General features: G+C 37.5%; 3 long non-coding RNA genes across 4 annotated transcripts; 2 read left to right on the top strand and 1 right to left on the bottom strand.

Moving 5' to 3' along the window:
• Nucleotides 1-394: 394 nt before the first annotated feature.
• On the top strand, nucleotides 395-9,841 carry LOC148868334 (uncharacterized). Of its 2 annotated transcripts, XR_016106915.1 has the most exons (4): nucleotides 395-481; nucleotides 997-1,209; nucleotides 1,917-2,070; nucleotides 9,372-9,841. It is a non-coding gene; the product is annotated as an uncharacterized LOC148868334 (long non-coding RNA). The 2 variants fall into 2 exon arrangements; XR_016106914.1 differs by lacking the exon at nucleotides 9,372-9,841 and having other exon boundaries at nucleotides 1,917-2,417.
• LOC148868335 (uncharacterized) lies at nucleotides 8,319-9,203 on the bottom strand. Its single transcript, XR_016106913.1, has 3 exons — nucleotides 9,031-9,203; nucleotides 8,870-8,960; nucleotides 8,319-8,671 (listed from the first exon to the last, which is right to left on the bottom strand). It is a non-coding gene; the product is annotated as an uncharacterized LOC148868335 (long non-coding RNA).
• Nucleotides 9,842-18,064: 8,223 nt separating the features above from the next.
• On the top strand, nucleotides 18,065-18,860 carry LOC148868333 (uncharacterized). The gene is made up of 2 exons (XR_016106912.1): nucleotides 18,065-18,415; nucleotides 18,513-18,860. It is a non-coding gene; the product is annotated as an uncharacterized LOC148868333 (long non-coding RNA).
• The last annotated feature ends 1,269 nt before the right edge of the window (nucleotides 18,861-20,129 follow it).

Raw genomic sequence — 20,129 nt, 5'->3', positions numbered from 1 at the left:
AATGAATACCTAAAAGTGGTAATATCTACAATAATAGAAAACAAATAGAGATGAAATGGTAATCAGTGGTAAACTATAAATTGGTTGATTATCTAAATTGATAATTGATAAGTTGTGTAAAATCTGATTAGTGTACTTAAACACTCCAACATGTAATTTATCAACAAGAAAATAAGATATAAAGATGCTATCATATGATAAGGAACAAATTTAATACTTCTGATATATTACAGTTAATTATGATTAGAGATGGTTTAAAGTTTTTAAAGTTAATGGCAGAGACCAAATTGAAACTTTTTTAAAGTTTAGATACAGTTACAACATGATTAAAAGTTCGGGTACTAACTTGACATTACCCAAAAGTTCTAAAAGTGAAATTTCCCTTATTTTTATTCTATCTTCCATCCGTAACCTGTCATCACAGCGGCGGTTTTTTGCGCGTCCGGATTGACACACATCGGGTTGTCGCCTCTGAAGCAGTGTAAATTGTTTCTTTTCTTTTCTTCAAAACCGAACTACATTTCTTAATTCGTTGCACTGGGTTTGTTATCTAAAATGAAAGGCCCCAAAGCACACAAAGAGTGATATTTGGTGATCGAAAATGGCGGATGAAAGTTCCCCTTGGCACAGAAGACGCCCTAACAAGTCTATGGGCGTGTAAACCTGGAATATCATCAACTTTTTTGCTTCTTTAATTCTTTTAATACGAGTCTTGTTGCCTCTTTAGAAGGGTTCTAACTTCTAAGCTTGGTAGTTCATAGCCATCGTTCCTTTAATTTATTGCTCAATTAAAAGAAAGAAATTATTTAAATGGGATTGAGTTCATCAAGAAATCCTGTGATATGCTGATACGTTCAGTACAACATGTTTTATGCAAGAAATTAAGAGTACTACGAGTCAAAACGTTTCATTTTTTTTCCTAGTTAAAACGTTAAATCACATCTTACCAATGAAAAACGTAAAATTCCATCTAATTATTTACTTATTGGTTTCCAGTTGGAAATGTTGCCGCACATCGAAGACGACAGTGTGCGGTTTGGCGAAGGAAGAGAAGCATTAATACGTGCCAAGCGTCTACGTAGAGATGGTGTTCCTGATGATGGCGATACTTTTTCTGCTGAAAGATATGGCGATCGACAAAGAGGAAACAACTTTGGATTCTTTAGCTTATAGTGCTGGAGCTGATTTAAAATCTGCTATTGTATACCGGTATCTTTGTCCTCTTCTCCAAATAAATTATGTTTCCCCTCTCCCCCCAGACCCACCCCTAAAAACAGTTTTCTGTTACTACCTGGGTCTAATTAACTGTGAAAAAGGCTTTAGTTGAGTTGAACTTAAATCTTCCTTAGTGTGAAGAATGCATGTCAGTGATGGATGCTTAGAGAGGCATTATAAGCCATTAATTTCTTTTTTGGTTTGCATAAAAGGGCCATTGAGTATGAGAGTAGCCACTTAGATTTTGGCTTGGAGAGCATGCCAAAGGAAAGAAAAAGTAAGTTTTTAAGGTTTGGAAACCAATTTCAATTGGGTTGTTTTGAATTGTTGGTCTCTTAGAAACAACCGTACGAATGTTTTTAGCCTTTGAAAAGAAAAAGGTTAGGGTATATGGGTACGAGAGTGAGGGTTAATTTTCTAGTTTTCACTGTGAGACAAGTTTTTCCCTCTTCAAGTTTTCATTCTTGATTATAGTTTTGGATATCTTGTCAAGAGACTTCTTGAGGTCAGAAGGGTGTTTCTCTTGCAGGGAAGAGGGTTGCCTTTTGGCTTCTTTGGTTTGTATTCTTGTTGTAATCTTCTTTTGGATTTTTAAAGGATTGTATTGTTTGAATTTAGGCAGTTTGAAGTGGAGACTTACTGAATTTCAATCTTGATATTTCTTGTGGTGCCATCAGCTCACCATTATGATTGTGAATTAGGGGATAAGGCACAATGCAGAAGAAGGTGAAGGCCCTTTGGGAGTTAAGGCACTTGTTATCAGATTCTGAATCCCCTCCAGTTAAGGCAACACTTAAAGCTGGAACAGTACCTGCTCTTGTTCAATGCCTTTCATTTGGATAATGAGATGAACAGGTATGGAGAGATTTGACTGATGTTTAGATTGCCTGCATTTTTGGTGCTGTAGCATTCAAAGCACATTATCTTTGCATAAAAAACAGGATTATTAACTCAACCTTTGACTTTGTGGATGGATTTTTCCAATTATTTGTATTATGCCACTATTGCCTATAGTTGTTATGAAGTTGGGATACTCATCTGTACTGTGTTACATTCATCTTTTTGGGTGTGTCATTTTTTCCCGCTGTTTAAGTTATTGAGAGAAGGAGAATTGTATAGGATCTGTTTGTATTACAGTTGCTTGATGTAGCCTGGTATCTTACAAGCATAGCAACAGGAGAACTGGAACAAAGGCCTTACTGCATGTTTTGCATGGTGAGTGTTTTACCAACACTATATATGAAGCAGAGTGTTGGGCAACAACATGTCCAACATGTCCAAAAAATAGTGTGGAAGAAATGAATATGCTGAGATGGATGAGTAGAAAAACTAGAAAGGATAGGGCCAGAAACGAAGCCATTCAAAGGAATCTAGGAGTAGCTCCAATAGGTGATAAAATGAGAGGAAGGTATACTAAAAGGGTTTAGTCACATGCGTAGAAGACCTTAGACCAGCACCCATGAGAAGAAGTGAACTGTTGCAAGTTGAAGGGGCTAGAAGGGGCAGGAGTAGATAAAAAAGGGACATGGTCGAAGTAGTAAGAAATGGCTTAATCACAAATAATTTAACAATGGATATGGTATTCAGAACGGAATGGTGAAGGGATTCATGTATGCGATACCTTTTAGTTGGGATAAGGCTTGAATGATGACGATGATGATGTAATTTTTTCATATTGGTGAAAACTGATTTCAATTACAAGCTTCTGAGGCTATGATATCTAGTTACATGTACAGGGGTGTTGTATCATATCAGATACTACAGTTTTTAATGTAAATTTCGTATCTGGTATTGTATCTAGCCATGTCCTTGCCATATCCGGGTAACATATAATATGTTACAAATACAATGTAAATAATGAAAAAATTTTACTGTCTTGCATTTTTTGCTACAAGGTTTGAAGTAATCGTTGTATCCCTATATACCATGATGATGGTTTCTCTCTTGGGAATCCAGGACTATCTGCTTCTAAAGGAGCTTAGAGAATTAATGTTTTTTTTTGGTAGGAGGTATTGTCATATGTGTTCTGATCTTATTGGGCATGGTTGCATAGGAACTCCATTTAGGCTAAGGTTGCTTTTCTTAACCATGGCCATGAATTCACCTGTTCTTATCGTGTATTGAGAGAAAGAACATAGTATACCATACATAAAGAGGGATGGCATTTGTAGTTTGGAATGGGGGCAAAGTTGGTTATGCTCAAATGGAAAGTGGAGGGGGAGAATGGAAAAAGGGTAGATGAAAGTTTGAAGAAATATCTGTTCCAGCTATTGGGTGTTTCCCAATCTCTGTGAAGGGCCTATTAGCTGGGTGGAGGATTCACGGAATGACCAAGATAGGGAAAGCTTGTTCGGAGGCGGTTCCTCTAGCAGTGTGTGGGGCATTATAGTCTGAAAGGAATAGTAGAATTTTTGAGCAAAAATCTAGTCCAGAGGAGGTGGTGATCAATTTGCAGTGGACATGTTAAGATCTTGGCTGTCAACTCTTACATGTTTCAGTACTGATGATCTCTCGTCTTCTTTTTTGAATATTAATTTTTTGGGGGGTCCTTAAAGGGGTTTTCTGTAGAGAATACTGTGTACAGAGGACCATACTTGTATACTTTCTCAGTTAATATAGTGATTGTTCTGAGTTTGGGGGGGGGGATGGATATGATGGTTAGTCTTCTCTTTTTTGATGCCTTATCTGTTATCACCACCTCTACTCTCTCTCTCTCTCTCTCTCTCTCCCCCTTTTTACTTCATCATCATCATCATCATCCAAGCCTTATCCCAACTATATGGGGTTGGTTACATGAATCTTGTTTCGCTAGTTTGTTCTGTTTAAGGCCATATCCTAAATTATTGGCATTTGAACCATTTCTTACTACTACCAATGTCCTTTTTTGGTCTACCCCTTGTCATTTAGCCCCTCAACTAGTAACAAGTCACTTCTTATGGGTGTTGTTGATGGTCTTCTATGCATAAAAAACCATCTTATTCCACATTCTCTCATTTTATCACCTATTGGAGCTACTCCTAAGTTCCTATGAATGATTTCATTTCTGATCCTATCCACTCAAGCTTTTTTCCACTCATCCATCTCAATCTATTCCTTGTTATGAATTATCGAACCAAGGTAGTAAAAAAGGTCATATTGAATTCTCCTTGTTTTAATGAAATTTTATTTACTATAAAAAAAAAGTCATGTGTTTGTTGTGTATTGAGAAAGTATGGATTGAGGGATACTCTTAGTGGTTATTGCTTGGCTACTTGGGGATTCTGGTAGTTCTTGTCTGTTAGATCATCAGCTCACTATTTGACAGATGCTAGAGATTTGGTTTCTAGTAAACAGCTCATTCGCATGTATCCCAAGATCAGGGTAATTCGATGACAGAGTTTCACTGTGCCTAGGTATGCAAGAAGTGAAATGCACATGGCTCTTGCTATTTCAGGTTAGCTTGTACTTTTGTTGGGGTATTTAGTTTATATAAGGAATGGGATTATATCTTAGGTAGAAAATGTATAAACATGGACTTCAATGCATAGCTGTCAAGGCGATGCATAGGTTCCCATCTAGGTGATACCTAGGCAACAAGGCACCATTGATGGTTACTTCGCTTAATCGCCTACCTATTTTGTACATGCCACTATGAAACACCTTTATGTTCTTTGTTTTTTTTTTTTATTTTGTATTATAATAGTTAAATAGATATTATTAAACTAAAATATTCATTTTGTGGGTTTTATATACTAGTTTCTTTTTATTATTTTCTTATTTTTTAGGGTTCAATCAACACACATGTTAGTGTATGTTCTTTGAACCCTCAAATACTTCAAAACCTCAAACAATAAGCAAGGAAGACTTAAAATTCTGTCCAATCAACATATTCATCTCCTAGACAAAAATAGGGGATAAGCCCCTTTATTTTCTGAAATTTCTTTTTCTTCTCATAAATATGATGATTTCTTATGTTTTAATGTGAAGCCTATACTTTTTTATGAAGTTTATAGATAATTATTAATGGAAGATGGCTACTTATTGCTATGGAGCCTAGGGAATTACCCCAGGGTCCATGGTTTCCATGTAAAAATTTCATTGCCTAGGTGACTAGGCAACAAGGCACCCCCTGTTGCCTAGCTTCGTCTTGGCACCTTGAAAACTATACTTCAATGTAATATCAGATCTATTAGAGTACTTAGTTTGTAACTTTGTATGAGGAGTGGAGTTATCTTTGCCTCTTATTATGTGTCTAAGGGGAAATCAAGGGGCCTTGGAGTCTCAATCATCAACACTTGGCTTAGAGATTGCAAGCTGATTTCTAATGGGTCCTTGTATCTGCCAACTCTCTTGTGGCCTTTTGGCCCATGGAGTAAATGGAGAGTGCTTGAAATGGAGCAGATATTAATTGAATGCACACATTAATCTGGTCACATTGGAGAAAGTGGGAGTAGGGGCTGTAATCAAACTAAGCTAAGTCAAACTTTGGCATATCTTGGCTTGGTTCAACTAAATATTCGATGAATTCAAGTTTGGATCAAAAGCTTGAAAAACTGATATATTTATTATATATAATATAAAAAAGGGAGCCCAGTACACGAGGCGCCTGCCAATGTGGGGTATGGGAAGGGGATAGATGTATGCAGCCTTACTATCCCTGTACATACAAAGAGATTGTTTCCACATTAATTGAGCTAGGCTCATGAGCTTTCAAGTCGAACTTGAATCAAGCTAATCTAACTCGAGCACAGACTGTTCAATTAAAGCTTATTTCAATTGAAAGTAGCAATGGTTTAGCTCCACAGAAATATTTTGTGGAAATAATGTAAAATAACTTTTGGTACACAGTCAGTTAGTCACTGTAAAAGATTTTAAAGTTATGAATTAATCATTCATGTCCAGATTTTACCTGAAGAGTTTGAGGTTCTTTAGTCACATATTAAAAATGTGACAAAGAGAAGAGTTCCATTAAGTGTCATGCTATGTCAATGTCCATGTGTGTCTGATATGGGTGTGGCACTCATTTCAAAATGTCCATGCTTCAGTCATTAACCGTTAGTAACACTTTTTCAAGTTTCCATTGTGTTGGAATTACCATTTCACTATTTTACCTTTGGAGTAAAATGGATGAAAAAGCATGTCCCAGTTAATTTGGGATTTCTAAATGTTGAACAATTTCTATTGAATGTTCATTGTGGTAATTGCAGCTTATATGACCTGTTTTCTCCTATAGTTCTATTTAGGACTCCTGAAACTGGATGGTTGAACTTAACTTGCCAACAAAATATATTGTAATGGGTGCATCTTTGGAGTAAAATGTAGTACAAATATCTAGGTATATGCTTCACTATAAGGAATTGTTGAATCATATAGCCCCTGTCTGGGTGTGCTTATTTTAAGCACGTATTGGAATAAGTTCTTATTTTAGGTTAGGACCACATATATAAGCACTTAGTTGCGTTTGGAAATAAGCCTGAATAAGTGCTTTTTCAGGAAATAAGCTCATTTTGAATAAGCTAAAAATTTTGCCTTTTTTCCCAAGTGCTTTTTGAAAAAAGTGCTTATTGCGTTTTTGGCCCATCACATAATTTTAAAATGCCTATATTTCCCCCATTTAAAAGAAAACATTTTTTCACCAAAAACTCATGACACTTATCCTATAAGCACTTATTTATTCAATTAGCACTCCCAAATGGGGGGCATGGTGAAAATTTGAATATAAGAATCCTACAGGATGTAGTGTATTGAAGTCACATCAATGAAACAATTTTATAGAATGAAAATGTTGCATTATTATTAGTAGCTGATTTTTTTTATTTTTATTTTTTTTATGGCTACCTGTTAATTTTATTGATTAAGATAAAAAATGTTATGTGTACTGAAAGCAAGCTTAGCTTACATAATCCAGGCAGCCCCTACTACAACCTAAGTATACCCATTTGTTCTACATACCAATCCATTAGACCTTCATTAGTGACTCCCAGAACATATTTGATCTGTTCTCCCCTTGCTTAGCTAACAAATTTGCCAGGCTGTTTGCTTCCCTTGGGATTCACTGTATTTGAGCTCTCAGCTCCTCTAGCATTCTCCTTAGGTCTCTTAGAATGTTTCTGTATCTCCACAGACCTGGATTACTGTCTGACAAACAGTTCACAGTTGTGCTGGAGTCTCCTATCAAGATATCAATGAGGTTTTGTGAGGATGCCAACTCTAAAGCATGGCAGAGATCCTTAGGTCTCTTAGAATATTTCTGTATCTCCACAGACCTGGATTTATCTGACAAACAGTTCACAGTTGTGCTGGAGTCTCCTACCAAGATGTCAATGAGGTTTAGTGAGGATGCCAACTTTAAAGCATGGCAGAGAGCCATCATCTCAGCCTTTAGTGTAACTCCTTGTTCCATTGGACCTCAGTAAAGTGCCACAATTACCTTCCATCTCAAATCACTCTGCCAATAGCAGCTTTACTAGACATGCCCAAACTACTTCTATCAAATTTCAAATTGAGTTGGTTCAGGTTAGGAGGCTTCAAAGAGTAAGCCCTGGATGTTATTGTCAAAGATGATGTAGCTATGCTGATCCAGCCCCTTGAGAAATCATGAACTGAAAATGGATCAAAAGTGGGACAATGTTTTAAGCCAATAAGCTGTTTGAATCACTATATGTTCCATTAAGGCCTCCTTATGGTTAGAGGTACAACTTGGGTGGGCTCAGGTAGGGCTTCTGTCAAAATTTGAATCGACCCACCCTGAAGGCTCAAGCCCCTACTTATGGTGTTCTTGTTCCTATTTTTGCATCTGTTGCCCTAGCACCCCTCTATCATAGATTCTTCACTGTTTCCTGGAATTATTTGGCAAATAGTTTCACCACTTGCTTTGCATAGAAGACAGATATTTGGAGAAAGACACCAATCTGTTCTGTTTTTTTGTAGTATTTTGTTTTTTTTTTTTATAATTGAATGAAATTTATTAATCGGCAATGATAAATAGTACAAGGTTCCCAAGGAGAGGCACGAGCTTTTCTGTAGTATTTCACAAGTATTGGTTTTCATATAAGCCACTTCCCAATAGAACACCTTACTTTTGGGCGGTATTGGTCCTTTTATAATACACACACATGAAGAAATTTTGCACTCAAACTTTGAAGATTTGTTTTCAGAGGGATATTATTTGTGCTGCACAAACATTTAAGACTAAGACTTGAGATATAATAGCATATGATAGCCATTCAAAGATCACTTCAATTCAATATCATTTGTGTAGAACTTACTTGGTTGCAGGCCATTGGGGGGGGGGGGTACCCAATGGTCAGGGGCCAAAGCTTGTTGAGAAGGAAGATGAAATTGATGCCATTCCATTTTGGGTTGGATAATGGGCTTGATGATTAGATACGATTGCCTGGAAAATCTGAACGGTGGCTTTTCCAGTGAACCCTCTAGGCTCCCAGCTTGCTCACATGTATGCATTTGAGATCGTCCTCTGCAAATCAAATCCAACTTGAGGTTAGTCAATTGTAAGATTGGTTTTGTTCATTATGAGTGCAGGGTTGTATTTCACTAGAATTAATATACCAGAGTTCCATTTTCTCTTCCCTTTTCTATTGATAGGTTATCAGAATTACATAATACATTCATAAAACATCCTTGTGCCTCAGATTTTTCAAGCATGCATTTTTACCTGAGTTTAACCTGTGGAGGGTTTGGTAGAAAAACACGAGTTAATGGATTTGATTGTCCACCTTGAGCTTGTGAGTCCAATCCCGGCATACCTGCCCAAAGAAAAGGTAAGAAAGAACAAAGAACGCAGCAGAGTAGAGCATTGAGCTAAAACCTCAGTACCCTTTTCATTATTCTTTGATCTTATGCTTGATAAATTGTCATGCCAGGTTCTCTACGCAGGAGGATGATGCCGGGGACCAGCCAAGATGGCCTTATGAATTCTGGCAAATGGGTGCTGGACGCCGGCATCATCTCTCCTGAGAAGAGAACCTCAGATGTTCTTTTCCTTCCCCTGTGGTAAGCATTGAGTTAATTTATAGTAGTCGTAATTCCTAATATTGTAATTAGATTACTCTTCCTTATCCAGTCTGGCACCAGTGGTGACTCGACGTTGGTTAATGAATAATTTTCGAAATTAAACATATTTTGATGTGTTTAGAACTGTTCTTTGGTGTGATTAGATTTACAATATGAGCATGAGGGAAGTAGCCGCCGGTAGGTTTGATGTCATTTTTCTGAGGTCAGAGATTGTACGTCAGCTATACAAGACAAAAGAGCTGGATGCCATTTTATATTATTTTATTTTGGTATATGTATATATTGCGGAAGTATGGCCTATATCTTGTTCTATGGATAGCATTGCTCAGCTTGAGTAGGAAAGGGGGTAAATATCATGGAATTTTTTTTTCCAAATTAACATGGGAGATGTTTCACTGATTTCTTAGAGATCAGGGAAGTTGCTTGTTTGCTACAATTTTTGCCACGTCAGCTGATCTCTTAAGCTCAGTTTAGGAGTGCAAATGCAAATACGTAGAGTGCAAAATCTTATATTTTTCTATTATCTTGTATGTATTTGCACCGTAAATATTTGCATTTATACTCTTTTTAAACTTGAGTCTTAGAAATTGATTATGAATTTGTTTGGTGGTGATTATCGGTGTTGATTTTTGTGTTTATGGTAATTATTCCCCCTATTCATGTCAAATGTCACATCATCCAAAAATTTCAAAGGATAAGTGGACTGCAATCTACCTCATAAATCTGAAATTGCAACCCCTTCCTAATCTACTGGTAGCCTCCCTATAAATCGCATCTTGCCCGTGGATTTGGCATCAATCCACGGTCAGGATTCAGTCCACCCCTACAAGTCTTAGCTCCACCTAGGGGTGGACTGAACGGTTGAAACCCCAAATATCAAATTTTGATTGATTTGGTGACTTCTTAAAAATTGGCCAAACAAATAGCAAAATAATTTTTGGAATTGACGATGTGTCTCTAATATGGCACTGATTTCTAAGAAATTGACATCAATCCCAAACATCACCATGATTTCCATAGCTCTATCATAATTTATGACAAACATCATGGTTTTGAAAACAATACTGGATCGGATGGTTAGACTGGTTGACCCAGGAACCCCGGTTAGGTAACTAGTTATGTTTCACCATAAAACCACTTTTTGGCAAAAAACTGTTGATTTGGTCAGTTATCTGCTGACTTAGGCGATCGAATTGTTGACCTGTCAATTCGGACAACAGTTTTGGCCATTTTTTAAATGGGAAAATTATCGATTAGTACTACTTTGGGCTTAGTGCCACATTGGTCCCTAAACTTTAAAATGCGATAATTTAGTACCCAAACTTTTAAAACGTGACAATCCAGTACTTGTTGTTAACTAGTTGTTAACTAGCCATTAAGTGGCATTTGAAAAAAGACACAAATGCCCTTTGAGTGTCATCTAATTTTCTTTATCAACCATTCAAACATCGACAAAAATTAATAGTCTCAAATCCTTGCCTCTTCAAACGTGACCCCAACTTTCTTGTATGGAAAAGACAAAGATTTGAGATTGTTAATTTTTTGTCAATGTTTATATGGTTGATAAAGAAAATTAAATAACAACTAGAGGGCATCAAACATGACCTCAACTTTCTTGTATGGAAAAAGCAAAGATTTAGGACTGTTAATTTTTTGTCAATGTTTAGGTGGTTGATAAAAAAAAATTAATAACAATTGAAGGGCATTTATGTCTTTTTGAAATGCCACTTAAAGGTTGGTTAACAGCTAGTTAACGACAGGTGCTGGATTGTCACGTTTTAAAAGTTTGGGTACTGAATTGTTGCATTTTAAGTATAGGGTCCATTTTTTAAGTCCGACGGGCCGACTCGTCCCTCGGACGGGCTTGAACATGCATATGGGCCTGTGGGGTTAATCTCGGGCCAAAAAGCCCAGCCCACAATAAATTCGAGCCGGGCTCGGGATTTGCCAAAATAGCTTGGCCCAACCTATAACTAAACCTAAAAATCCTAGTTGAAGACCCCCTATTTTTTTCACCTCTTTGCCTCTTTCCTTTCTTTTTCCAGTCGAATCATTCTTCTCCACATCTTCCATAGTTTTCATCCTCACACTCTCAGGTAGTCACACAACCGGTGAGGCGGTGAACGTTCACCGACGCAACAGCTCCGGCGGTGAGTTCTCACTCCTCTCCTTCTCTCTCTCTCTCTCATTCCTCTTCTCAAATCTCAAACACCAACGACGGCGAGGTGGCAAATATAGGCACCGGTTGCGGCGATGAGTTCTCTCTCTCTCTCTCTCTCTCTCTCTGACGCGAAATGATCACTGTTAAACTTAAAATCGCAGGTCGCAGCTCACAGACCACAGTCACCATGAACTCAGTTCTGGCGAACACAATCAGGCTTCGGGCTCGACCTTCGGGCTTTTTATCAGGGCCGGGCTCAAGCTCAGGCCTAACAAATTTTCATTAATGAAGAGTAAAAGCCCGGCCCGAACCTGCAACCTGCCCCGGCCCATGAACATGTCTAATCAAACTATTTTACTCGGGAAAAATTCTCAAAACGGTTCCGTGTCTGGTCCGATTTTTAAAACCTTGACAAACATGACCTTCTGATGTTATATTACACTCTCTTTGCTTCTTACTTTCTTTTCTGATTTGATGATATTTTGCCTGTATTTTGCCTGTTGATGTTTTCTTTGGTATCTGCAACCCCCCTCCCCACCCCACCCCCACTCAAAAAAAAAAAAAGTAGATATGGGATTATGCGGAGAGGATGTTCTTTTTACGATCCACCCATTCATTGTTTCGCTCTTGAAAAATTTAACTGGTTCTGAGAGAAATCTGTATCAACTCTACATAAAAGTAACGTATAGGCTGCCGTGCTGTCGAATTTGGAGAGACCTGATCCGCTCTTCGCGAAGCGTGCCTTGCACCGATCTCACAGCATGTCCTGATCATCGTACATGGGAGATGTTCCCTAATACAAGCTAGAATGTGGTTCTGAGGTGGTGGGAGGCGTGCTCTGTGAAGAGCAGATCCCAATACCCTTTTTTTTAAGGGAGAACGACTGATCAGCCCAATTTAGAATTCTTAGCCCCACCTTCCAGGGGGATGAATCCTGACCGTTGATTGAGGCGTGCTCTGTGAGGAGGGTTTCGTCAATCACTCAATTGATATGGCATCATGAATTTGAAAAAGCTGGTAATGTGTAGAGTGGGGGTTTTTGTCATTTTGAATGTTTATAGTTCTGCAATGAAAATAAGAAATCTGTATGGGTCTGTCCGTATTTCTTTGTTCTTTTTTAATAGATGAATTCTGTAACTGCAACTTGCAACCGTGAATGACCTATGAACAACCACTCCTAGTTATCACGTGCTTGTTCCCATCGTCTACAGTTTCAGTGCCCTATGGTCCAGTCCTATCAGGTTATTTCCCTCTTATTTTTAGGCCATGTTTGGGAGTGCTTATTGAATAAGTGGTTATTTGCATTTCAGCCATTTGGCACCTAACTTTTTCAAGTGCTTTATTTTTATATTGGGTGTTTGGTAGTCTTTTTTTCTAATAAACACTTAAATAAGCATTTGTGACTATTTATCCTTCATTTTCTTTCAAATTTAAAAAATATATCATTTGCAAGCACTTTTATAAAAATATTTTTATAAAGTGTTTCCATAAAAGTACTTTCACAAAAGTGCTTTCATAAGGGTATTTTTATAAAATTCAACTAGGGATAATTTTGAAAGAAAAAAATTGAATAAGTGCTATTGCATAATAAGCACTTAAAAAGTAAAATAATTTGGGCTTAAAAAATAAGCTATCTTTTTTAAAATAAGCACTTACTTTGGGCTTATTTTTCAAATACCAATAAATACTTAATAACTCAAATAAACACTTATTTTTAAGTACTCCCAAACATGGCATTTGTAACACTTATTTTTAAGCCTCCCTTGTCAATAAAATGTGTTGGCACGTACTATAGAATCAATGAAAAGACTATTTTACCCTTGATTTTTTTAAACTGTGGCAATCTATACGATTGATTCAAATTGACCAAAAAGGACATTGGAGCTTCTCCAAACTCTCAACGAGATGACTAGTCATGCAGAAACAATAGGGAATTCCATTTACCATCATTTTGTGGGTAGCAATATATGAAACTTAACATCTTAACCATAAATCTTGTAATCAGAAGGTCCCGTCACCAAAAGCGAAGACGTTGAAGTTTTAATATTCAGTCATAGCAATGTGGGTGTGTTTTAGAGAATAATGGTGGAAAACATTGGGTGGAGACATATATATATAGTCATCTAGTCGTTTTCATTATAATACATCTACAATAATGTGATCCAAAAAGGTAGAAGTGCTAGACCAAGATTTAGGCGCAAAAGATACCGAAAAAAAAAGAAAGCAATGCAATAAGTCCCTTCAATCAGCGATTAAAACGCTATTGGTTAATTAGATGATCCACCAGTAGGAGCTTTATTGCTCAGAAGATTTTGGAATTTGAAGAGGTCTGAAAAATTTGATCATGCGATTAGTGAATTGTGTGATAAACATAGTTGGCACAAGGTGCTAACTGGGTAGTTGGCAAGGTCTCTTGCTGATTGTAGCAGAGACTTGGGATGTGAGATCGAATCCCACCTGCATCAGGGTTGGGGGATGGGCTGCCCCTGTTTAGCTTGTGGGCACCATTCCCATTGAAATTATACTTGTACCGAGTCATTCTGACCCTGCCCGGCTGCCTCTTGTGAAACGTTCATAATATTGGGGGGTGTTTGGTTTATCTATAAGTTTGTGGCAGACAGATTACCTGTAAGTTATAAATTCCTTTTTTTAAGAAGCCCGTGGGTTTTTTCATTCAACTTTGCATGTGCAAGTAAGAGATAAAGCTTTCCTAGCCATAGCATAGCATGGACTACATAGTTTGCAGTAACGTGGAACAAAAGATACCGAGCAAGATGGAAGGTTGGTATGAAAGTCGTGCAGTTAGCTAATATGGTAATGATCATCCAACAAAAACTGAACGATATAATAATCGAAAGAGGAAATATGTAATTCTTTAGCAAGCAAACAACAGACCATGAAGCAGGGGCAGAGATGGAATTTTTTTACGAGGGGCCAAAACCTAAAATGGATGGGGGGGGTGGGGGGTGGGGGATAAACATAGATGGGCCGTTGGGGGGCCAAACCATTGGGGTGCGTAGTGAGGGAGGGAAAAAATACATGGAGGGGTAATATTAGAAATTTAGAAGTGGGCCATAAGGGGGCCATGGCTCCCCTGGTTCCCCTTGGCTCTGCCCCTGCCATGAATAAAAGTTGTGGATTCAGATTCCTCGAGAATCCCTCAAGAAACAACCACAATGGTCTCTTGCAATCAATCCAACCGCTGCATCCACATTAATTTTAACTACACCCATTGGAGATTTGGAGGTCGACACCATAGACTGATAAGTGGGATCAATAGAAGGTGTAGGCTGATCTGAAAAGGAAATTCTAGAGGCAGAAAGAAAATTAATAATGGCATTTGCCTTGGAGATAATACTAATAGGATTGAAAGAAACTCCTTCAAGTAGCATTTGGTTTCTAGCATGCCATATATGCTTCATGTCGATACTCCTTTTTCCTTGATAAAATTCCTTTCCTTAACCTAATCTATTTATGATTGATAAATTTATTTAATAAATGGGGAAATTTTGTGTCTCAAAGTGGCAGCTTAAAGTAAATAATATGGAAACAGATTCGTTTATAGATTTCAGCAAGTGAACGGTGAATCCTTTGTGCAATTCCGTCTTTTCAAAGACGGACTGAAAGCCGCTTAATTTAAAAATTAGAAAAATAAAAAGCAGAGAAAAATTCAATTGTTTGTATTGCAGTTTCATATTGAAAGGTAATAGAATATAAGTAAAAGTGGAATGTTTTCATTTGTAGTGGCTTGCACATTCCAATTTCCAAATAACCACTCACCACGGCTGGGCTTTAGACTATAATGGGCTGGGCTGGGCAATGCCATTATGAAGAGATCAGACTCGGGCTTAGCACGGTAGGCCTTGTTAACTTGGTCCGGAGTGCAGACCAAACCTTGAACATGCACTATAATCCAAACTGCCAACTTGTAGAAGATTAAATAATAAGGAGTTATTTACGTATTTGCATGATTCTTGGTTTCAAATCGGGAGCTTCTCACAGCATATTCCAATCGTATATTAAGAACATTTCTCAATGACAAGTATGAGAGATGTTCTCAATGCACGCTAAGATATACATGTAGGGGCACATCCTGTGGGGTGCAAATATATGAACTCTCAAGTCGACATTCTTTTAGAGTTGTTGTTGAGGAGGTGTAGTTAAGCTCTTTGTGTCATGAATGTTTATTTTAAAATACTAGAAATGGACTATCCTCGGCAAGAGAAAGAAAAGGAGGTATACTGATCCACCTCATTCAGGCACTATCCAAACTAACTCATGTCAATGGTGAAGGCACTCCCTTTCAATCTAAATCCAGTGTCAAAGAATGTTCAGAAAAATCCATTTAGGCTCAGTTTGGTAGGAGTACAAATACAAATATGTACTCCTTCCAAACTAAGCCTTACTGAGAAATTGAATTCATCTAATGCAGTAACGATTCTTGCCCATAAAGCAGAAGAAAGCAAAAGTGCGAGACATTTGATACAAAGCATATTTCATATTGAAAAGAATTTTCAGGCAGATATTGCATATCTCATCTTTTTCGGATAGTGTTATGCATCTTTTTTGAAAACAAACAAGAAGACATTTTTCATCAAAAAGAAAGAAAAAATAGAAATATTTTTCCTCCTCTTTTAAAACAAAATACAAGATTTTAAACCCTGCATATTTGTATTTGTATTCCTTCGAACTGAGCCTCAGTATCTCTCAAAAAGAAGAGGCACAAATTTCATGTAAGCGCAAGGTGTCCTCAATGGACTTCATGTGCAATTTGCTCTCTCTCTCTCTCTCTAGCCCTCTTTATAAAGTATATTATGTAATTATCAATGTTTTCAACCTGTCATTGATCCAAACGGTAGAACTGTTTAAATGGTTTCCGCCCCATTTCTAAGTCTGATTTTCCTAAAATCATCTAAACTCAGTATCATAGTTGAACCGTACCATGGACTTTGGATCTGTACCAATGATACACTCCCAACATGTCCCAACTGACCACTACAGTCGCATTGTTGGGAGTGTTTTGTTGGTAGCAGATCGCTGCCCCTTTTTATGAATATATTATATATAATTTAAACATATTAATATATATTTATATATAATATAAATAATATGTATTATATATTATATATCAATTGGTTCAGATTAATAAATTGTTTCGGAGTAGACCTGTTTGTGGGTTGGGTAGTATACAAGATGGCCCGGCCTAGTTTATTATTTTTTGGGTTTAGACAAAATTTCAGGCCTGTGGATTTGGGTTCAGGCTTTTTCAAAAAAGCCCAACCGGATACTATCACATATAATAAAAATATATATTAATTATATATAATATATATTTATTTATTAAATTATTATCAAATACTAATTTACTATTTAAAAAATATAAATTAATTTATAAATTTATTATAAATAAAACATTTTATGTGCAGACTGGGCTTTAAACTCGGACTCGGGCCTAAACATTTTGTGCTGGTAAAGAGGCAAACGTCAGCCCGAACCCGATACAACCCGTAAACAGGTCTACTTGGGAGCAAGCTTATTAATCAAGTGTTCTTTAGGAGGCGAAACACTCCATGAATCCGTACCCATTTTTATCTCCCCTTTCCGGGAAAGTGGAATGTGGAAATACGCCACAAAACCATTGTCCTTACTTTTCACAACCAAACAAGCGTTCCAATCTCGCCTTGACTTTTTCACCTTTCCAAAACTCGCAAATTTGTTACAATAAAATGGTTTTTGAACCACTGTTGACCCCAATAGTCATTCAGTTTGGAAGCTGTTTAAGCAACCGATTCTATTTTCCCCTAAATCTAGTTTCTGTTAAAAAATTATTGAATTGATCAAGGATTTGTTAATTTAGACAATCGAACTATTGACTCATTTGATTCATTCAACGGATTTTAGCTATTTTTAAATCTTAATTATTTTTTATTTTTTAATTTATTTTGTTAGAATGAGCTGTCTGTTCAGATCGGACGGTTGAACCGTAGACCTAAAAACCAGTGGTCAGAACAGTTCTGGTTCCAGGTCATTTTTTAAAATATTGATGAGAAAAATTTAGGCCATAACTAAAAAATTAGCTCAAAAGAGAGAGAGAGCGCGCGCATAACTACTAAATCTCCTTTAACCTCACATGATCAAAGTCCCAAGCCCAAACCCAATATCCTCGCTTATGAATGATGCAATTTAATTAACCACACTTTTAAGGCTGATTTATCTGCTTTTTGCCGTTAAAATACCCTTATGAAAATTGAATTTTTAACTAAACATAGGTTTTAGTACTAGGGGTTTGGGAAGAGATTATTCATCACATGTTTGAAATACATGTATATATCAACCAGACATGGATATATACTTCAATAAGCCGTTCTTTATGAGAAACGATCAAGAAAATCATCTTTGATTCTTCCTTCTCAAGGCTGGCTTGGGGATTTGAAGAACAGACAAGGATGCACGGAAGACAGAACCTTAATAATGTCAGTCACTGTTTGTATGGATCAACCCAAGTGACCAAACATGGGCCCATTGCTGTGAATCTTCTCAGTCTGATACGAAAAAGGCAATAAAGCACAATAAAATGTGTGAACTTCTGATTGGGTCTCGTAGTATACCAGACCTGGACACTGGAGTGCAATACAACAGTATTAAGTACTAACTATTAACATTCTTTTCTAATTCCTACCAAAATCAAAGTAAAGGAGAAGAGAAAAGAAAAAAAAAAAAAAGAAACACTTTAGGTAGGGACTCTACTTTAAATGCAGGATGAACGCTGGCCTATTCTGTGTCACAAAAGATAGAGCTTCAGCTACCCCCACGCAAGATCGAGAAAGACAGAAGAAGAAAGCTAAAACCAAGTACCAACCCAAACGCTCCCAATCCACTTTTCTTCCCGTTCATCTCTTCCACCTGCAGTCTGCACAAGACCTCAAAGCAAAATAGGAGAATGAAGTCCATCGTAAACCTTCACAGCTCCTCTGGCATTCCTCTCTGTGTCTTAGGGATCACGCACCGTCTCACTTTTCCTGTGGAGTATGTTTCCTCTCTCTCTTTCTCTCTCTCTCTCTCTTTCTCTCTCTCTCTCTCTTTCTCATGCGTTATGGGCTTATATGCTTTATCTCTAGTGCAGGATAGCGGATCATGATCGCAGAAGGGAAGCCATGAAAAAGCAAAGATCTCGAAGAAGAGAGACTTATTCTGCCCCAAACCAAGACATGGGTAGTGGGAGAAGAATCCAAGGAAACTTGGAGGGGATCAAAGAAGGTGGAGCACTTGACCAAGATCTGGCCGGAGATCTGGATGAGTGGTCTTTTAGCTTAATGGGTTATACAGCCAAAGCTGCTTAGCAGGCGGACTGCTACCACGGCCAAATGATCATCTGGCTCTTTAGCCTAAGAACAAAAAAAAAAAAAAGTGTTCTGACTCCTTGTCTGATCTCATTTTCAATTAATTTCTCTATCTTGGCATGCTTTTTTCATTCTCGATTGTTATATATTTTTCTTCTTTGAAACTCTTCTCATGAGCTGAATACATGAGATGAGCAGTAAGCAGTAGAGAAGCAGCTAGCTAGCACATGCCCCTTTCCGTCTCTGTCATGTCCGACCAAGAGATTAAAATCTGAGACCTTTTTAGCTTTGTGTGAATTTTTTCCGAAGACAGGCGATTTCCACACACTCATCTTGTATTGATCGATTTCTGTTACCAAGGATTCAGCTGAAGAGACGATTCCAGTTCCAGATAAATTTGGAGAAGCCTTTTACTATCATACCAGAAATTTAGAACTTCCAAACCGACAGACCAACCCACCTCTTTCACACTAGTCTAGATGTCTCAACTCTCAAGCTGAAGTCTGAAGAGACGTATATGAACCAAACAATCACTTGAATTGACGAGACAACGAATAATGTCAACGACGCTAAAAAGTAAAAACAGATGATCCGTTCGATATTATGTTTGAATGCCGACGGGACGGTAGCCCTTGACGTCAGACATCGTCGCAATGAGGAAAGAAACGTGCCAACTGTCAAATGTTAAAAGATAACTACCCGAAAATAAGGATAGAACTCTTTCCAATGAGTCGGAATTTGCAGTTCCACTTTCATAAGCTTGTATGGTTCTTTACAAAATTACAACTACAATTGCGTCCATCATCTTGGCGTTTGAAAAGAGAAACCTGTTCAAATGAAATTAGGCCCCGTTTGGTTCGCAAGAATAGGGGTCTGGTTCGGAATTGGAATTGGCTATTCCGGTTCTAACTGTTTGGTTAGGTAGAATGGGAATCCCATTTCTATTCCTGCTGGAATGGCATTCTCTTTTGTGAGAATGAGGAATGCTATTCCCTGCCCCTCCCTTGGGAATGAAATCTCATTCCTGCTGATTCCAATTCTCATTCTCATTTTTTTATGAACCAAACTGACTAGGGATAAACCGTTTTGATTCTGATTCCAATTGTGAACCAAACAGACCCTTATTTCATTCATTTTGTTTGTTATTTCTCAAGAGTACCGGACAAATTGTCTCGCCAAGTTCATCAACAAAATGGAATTAACCAAAAACAAATTTTTTACCTCTTTTAATCCAAATGGAGAAATAATTTAGGATGTATTTGGTTCACAGTTAGAACCGAAATCAAAATCCATTGGAATCGAAATCTGAATGATTTATTCCCATAGTTTATTTGACTTAGACAGAAATCAAAATGGGAATTGGAACGGAAGTTCATTCCCATGGGAGGGGGAGGGAATGG

This window comes from Nelumbo lutea, chromosome 2, assembly GCF_056320005.1.
Source record: "Nelumbo lutea isolate HS-2025 chromosome 2, American lotus-T2T, whole genome shotgun sequence".
In the NCBI taxonomy this organism is placed as follows: Eukaryota; Viridiplantae; Streptophyta; class Magnoliopsida; order Proteales; family Nelumbonaceae; genus Nelumbo; species Nelumbo lutea.
This window is presented reverse-complemented; position numbering and strand designations above follow the sequence as displayed.